Source organism: Leuresthes tenuis, unplaced genomic scaffold (assembly GCF_036924035.1).
Source record: "Leuresthes tenuis unplaced genomic scaffold, fLeuTen1.0.hap1 SCAF_9, whole genome shotgun sequence".
Classification (NCBI taxonomy): Eukaryota; Metazoa; Chordata; class Actinopteri; order Atheriniformes; family Atherinopsidae; genus Leuresthes; species Leuresthes tenuis.
In genome coordinates, this window is record NW_027325363.1 from 29,009,725 (window position 1) to 29,015,867 (window position 6,143).

Genomic DNA, 6,143 nt, shown 5'->3' on the forward strand with positions numbered 1-6,143 from the left:
GTGAATATCCAGCCATAATTACTCACAAACGGGTAAGAAAAGGTAGTATTGCCAGACCATACATGATCAAAACAGGGATCGGAGGTGGTTCAGCTGCAAGGTGTAAAAAGCGGATAAGACAAGGTGCGAATGCCCGACAATGTATGATCAAAAGAGGGAGTGGAGGTTTTTGGCTGCAAGGTCTGAATGTCCAACCATAATTTGTAAAAACCGGGGAAGAAAAGGCTCGAAAGCCCGACTATACATCATCTAAAGCAGGAGTGGATGTGATTGGCTACAAGAAGGTTTGAATGTCCGACCATTGTTTGTCAAAGGCGTGTAAGAAAAGGTTCGAATGCCCGAACATACACCATCAAAAGAGGGAGCAGAGGTGTTCCGCTGTAAGAAGGCGTGAATGGCGTAGTTGGTAAAAAGCGGGTAAGAAAAGGTTAAAATACCCGACTGTACACAATCAAAAGAGGGAGCGGAGTTGTTCAGCAACAGTGTGAAAGTCCGACCATGGTTTGTAAAAAGCGGGTAAGAAAAGGTTTGTATATCAGACCAAACATAATCAAAAGTGGGAGCAGAGCTGTTCGACTGCAAGTAGGTGTGAAGGTCAGATCATAATTTGAAAAAAACTGATGAGAAAGGGTGAGAATGCCCGACTATACACCATCAAATGCGGGAGCAGAGTTGTTCCGCTGTAAGAAGGTGTGAATGTCCACCCATAGTTGGTAAAAAGCGGGTAAGACAAGGTGCGAATGCATGACAATATATGATCAAAAGAGGGAGCGGAGGTTTTCGGCTGCAAGAAGGTCTGAATGTCCGAGCATAGTCTGTAAAAAGCGGGTAAGAAAAAGTTTGAATGCCCGAACATACACCATCAAAAGAGGGAGCGGAGGTGTTCCGCTGTACGAAGGTGTGAATGTCCGACCATAGTTGCTAAAAAGCGGGTATGAAAAAGTTAAAATACCCGACTGTACAAAATCAATAGCGGGAGTGGAGTTGTTCGGCTACAAGAAGTTGTGAAAGTCCGACTAAAGTTTGTAAAAAGCGGGGAAGAAAAGGTGCGAATGCTCGACAATGTATGATCAAAAGCGGCGGCGTAGGTGTTCAGCTGCAAGGTCTGAATGTCCATCAATAATTACTAGAAAACATGAAAGAAAATTTTCGAAAATCAAACCGCACATGATCATAAGTGGGAGAGGAGGTGTTAAGCTGCAAGAAGGTGCGAATGCCCAACCATACATCATCAAAAGCAGGAGTGGAAGTGTTCGGCTACAAGAAGGTTTGAATGTCCGAGCATAGTTCGTAAAAGGCGGGTAAGGTTCCGGTGTAAGAAGGTGTGAACGTCCGACCAACGTTTGTAAAAAGCAGTTAAGAAAAGGTTAGATTATCTAACCAAACATAATCAAAAGCGGGAGCAGAGCTGTTCGATTGCAAGTAGGTGTGAATGTCAGATCATAATTTGCAAAAAGCTGATGAGAAAGGGTGAGAATGCCCGACTATACACCATCAAATGCGGGAGCGGAGGTGTTTGGCTGTGAGTAGGTGTGAATGTCCGACCATAATTGCTAAAAAAGGTGTTAGAAAAGGTAAGAACTCCGGACCATTCATCTACAAAAGTGGGAGAGGTGTTCGGCTGCAAGAAGCTGTGAATGTCCAGCCATAATTACTCACAAACGGGTAAGAAAATGTAGTATTGCCAGACCATACATGATCAAAACAGGGAGCGGAGGTTGTTCAGCTGCAAGAAGGTGTGAATGTCCGACTAAAGTTTTTAAAAAGAGGGTAAGACAAGGTGCGAATGCATGACAATGTATGATCAAAAGAGGGAGCGGAGGTTTTTGGCTGCAAGAAGGTCTGAATGTCCAACCATAATTCCTCAAAAATGGGTAAAAAAAAGGTGCGAATGCCCAACCATATATCATCAAAAGAAGGAGAGGATGTGTTCGGCTGCAAGGTCTGAATGTCCAACCATTATTTGTAAAAACCGGGAAAGAAAAGGCTCGAAAACCAGACTATACACCGTCAAAAGTGGCAGCGGAGGTGTTCGGCTGTAAGAAGCTCTGAATGTCCACCCATAATTACTGAAAAATGGGTAAGAAAAGGTGAGAATGCCCAACCATAGATCATCAAAAGCAGGAGTGGATGTGTTCGGCTACAGGAAAGGGTTGAATGTCCGACTATAGTTTGTAAAAAGCGGGTAAGGCAAGGTTCGAATGCCCGACTATACACCATCAATTGAGGGAGTGGAGGTGGTTCAGCTGCAAGAAGGTGTGAATGTCCGACTAAAGTTTGTAAAAAGCGGGTAAGACAAAGTGCGAATGCCCGACAATGTATGATGTTTTCAGGAGGTTTTCGTCTGCAAGAAGGTCTGAATGTCCACCCATAATTCCTCAAAAATGGGTAAAAAAAGGTGCGAATGCCCAACCATATATCATCAAAAGCAGGAGAGGATGTGTTCGGCTGCAAGAAGGTGTGAATGTTCGACTAAAGTTTGTAAAAAGCGGGTAAGACAAGGTGCGAATGCCCGACAATGTATGATCAAAAAAAGGAGCGGAGGTTTTCTACTGAGAGAAGGTCTGAATGTCCAACAATTATTTGTAAAAACCGGGAAAGAAAAGGCTCGAAAGCCAGACTATACACCATCAAAAGCGGCAGCGGAGGTGTTCGGCTGCAAGAAGGTCTGAATGTCCACCCATAATTACTGAAAAATGGGTAAGAAAAGGTGCGAATGCCCAACCATACATCATCAAAAGCAGGAGTGGATGTGTTCGGCTACAGGAAGGTGTGAATGTCCGACTATAGTTTGTAAAAAGCTAGGAAAGGTTCGAATGCCCGAACATACACCATCAAAAGAGGGAGCGGAGGAATATGAAAGAAAATTTTCCAATATCAAGTGGGAGAGAAGGTGGTCGACTGCAAGTAAGTGTGAATGTCAGATCATAATTTGTAAAAAGCGGGTAAGAAAAGGTAAGAATGCCCAACCATAAAGATCAAAACTGGCAGCAGAGATGTTCAGCTGGTATTTATCAATGTCTAGATAGATTTCAACAAAAAACAACGTTGTATTTTGCAGTAAAAGAAAGAGCATAGGTTCAGAAATCCGAGAAAAAGCTTTTCATGAGTTCTGCATGATTTGGGATTTTGCTTATAAAATGCATTCCTTCACTCAAACTATGTTAAAACTGTTTTGTCCTTCATTTACCATGTCTACAAAGATTTAAACAAAAAAAACAACGTTGTACTTTGCAGTAAAAGAAAGAGCAAATCTAAAATTTCAGGAATCCGAGTATAAGCTTGCTTTCATGAGTGCTGCACGATTTCGGATTTTATCTATAAAATGAAATCCTTCACTGAAACTATGTTAAAATGGCTTTTACCTTCATATTTATCAATGTCTAGATCGACTTCAACAAAAAACAACATTGGATTTTGCAGTAGAAGAAAGAGCAACACTGAAGGATCAGGAATCCGAGAATAAGCTTCTTTTCATACGTTCTGCATGATTTGGGATTTTATGTATAAAATTAATTCCTTCACTCAAACCAAGATAAAACTGCTTTGTCCTTCATATTTATCAATGTCCAGATCGACTTCAACAAAGAATAACATTGTACTTCGCAGTAAAAGAAAGAGCAAATCAAAAGTTTTAGGAATCCGAGAATAAGCTTATTTTCATGAGTTCTGCACGATTTGGGATTTTACTATAAAATTAATTCCTTCACTCAAACTATTTTAAAACTGCTTTTAACTTCATATTTATCAATGTCTAGATCGACTTCAACAAAGAACAACATTGGATTTTGCAGTAGAAGAAAGAGCAAATCAAAAGTTTTACGAATCCGAGAATAAGCTTCTTTTCATACGTTCTGCATGATTTGGGATTTTATGTATAAAATTAATTCCTTCACTCAAACCAAGATAAAACTGCTTTGTCCTTCATATTTATCAATGTCTAGATCGACTTCAACAAAGAACAACATTGGATTTTGCAGTAGAAGAAAGAGCAACACTGGAGGATCAGGAATCCGAGAATAAGCTTATTTTCATACGTTCTGCACGATTTGGGATTTTCCTATAAAATGAATTGCTTTGCTCAAACCAAGTTAAAATTGCTTTGTCCTTCATATTTATCAATGTCTAAAATGTATCAAGCAGAAAGTTCCTCATATACCCTGAATGAGAAAGAAGCATCCCTTTGGTTGAGCATCACGTTCCTTTTGAGGAGTTATGCATGATTTCGGATTTTGCTATAAAATTCATTGCTTCACTCAAACCAAGTGGAAACTGCTTTGTCCTTCATATTTGTCAATGTCTAGATCAATTTCAACTTCTACTGCACCACCTCTCCCACTTTTGATGATGTATGGTACAGCATTCTTAGATTTTCTAACACATTTTTCAGCAATTATGGTCGGACATTCACACCTATTCACAGCCGAACAACTCCGCTCTCGCATTTGATGGTGTATAGTCGGGGTTTCTCACCCTTTCTCATCAGCTTTTTGCATTCGAACCTTTTGTTACCCGCTTTTTACAAACCATGGGTTGACTTTCAAACCTTCTTGTAGCCGAACACATCAGCTCCCGCAATTGATTGTGTACAGTCCGGTATTTTAACCTTTTCTTACCCGCTTTTTACCAACTATGGTCGGACATTTAAACCTTGTAGCCGAAAACCTCCGCTCCCTCTTTTGATCATACATTGTAGGGTATTCGCACCATTTCTTACCCGCTTTTTACAAACCATGGTCGGACATTCACACCTTGCAGCTGAACCACCTCCGCTCCCTGTTTTGATCATGTATGGTCTGGCAATACTACCTTTTCTTACCCGTTTGTGAGTAATTATGGCTGGACATTCACATCTACTTGCAGCCGAACACCACTTCTCCCGCTTGTGATGATGTATGGTCCGGCATTCTAGTCTTTTCTAACACATTTTTCAGCAATTATGGTTTGACATTCACACCTACTCACAGCCGAACACTTCCGCTCCCGCATTTGATGGTGTATAGTCGGGCATTCGAATCTTTTCTTACCCGCTTTTTACAAACTATGGTCGCACATTCAAACCTTCTTGTAGCCGAACACATCCACTCCTGCTTTTGATGATGTATGGTTGGAAATTCGCACCTTTTCTTACCCATTTTTCAGTAATTAAGGGTGGACATTCACACCTTCTTGCAGCTGAACACCTCCTCTCCCGCTTATAATGATGTGTGTTTTGATAATCGAAAATTTTCTTTCATGTTTTCTAGCAATTATTGATGGACATTCAGACCTTCTTGCAGCTGAACACCTCTGCTCCCGCTTTTCATGGTGTATAGTCGGGCTTTCGAGCCCTTTCTTCCCCGGTTTTTACAAATTATGGTTGGACATTCAGACCTTCTTGCAGCCGAAAACCTCCGCTCCCTCTTTTGATCATACATTGTCGGGAATTCGCATCTTTTCTTACCCGCTTTTTACAAACCAGGGTGGGACTTTCACACGTTTTAGTTGCCGAACAACTCCGCTCCCGCTATTGATTGTGTACAGTCGGGTATTTTCACATTTTCTTACCCGCTTTTTACCAACTATGGTCGGACATTCACACGTTCTTACAGCGGAACACCTCCGCTCCCTCTTTTGATGGTGTATGTTCGGGCATTCGAACCTTTTTTTACCCTGCTTTTTACAAACTATGGTCGAACATTCAAACCTTCTTGTAGCCGAACACACCACTCCCGCTTATGATCATGTACGGTTTGATATTCGAAAATTCTCTTTCATGTTTTCTAGCAATTATTGATGGACATTCAGACCTTCTTGCAGCTGAACACCTCCGCTCCAGCTGTTGATGGTGTATAGTCGGGCTTTCGAGCCTTTTCTTACTCGGTTTTTACAAATTATGGTCGGACATTCACACCGTCTTACAGCGAAACACCTCCGCTCCCTCTTTTGATGGTGTATGTTCGGGCATTCAAACCTTTTCTTACCCGCTTTTTACCAACTATGGTCGGACATTCACACCGTCTTACAGCGGAAAACCTCCACTCCCTCTTTTGATGGTGTATGTTCGGGCATTCGAACCTTTTCTTACCCGCCTTTTACAAACTATGGTTGGACATTCAAACCTTCTTGCAGCTGAACACCTCCGCTCCCGCTTTTGATGGTGT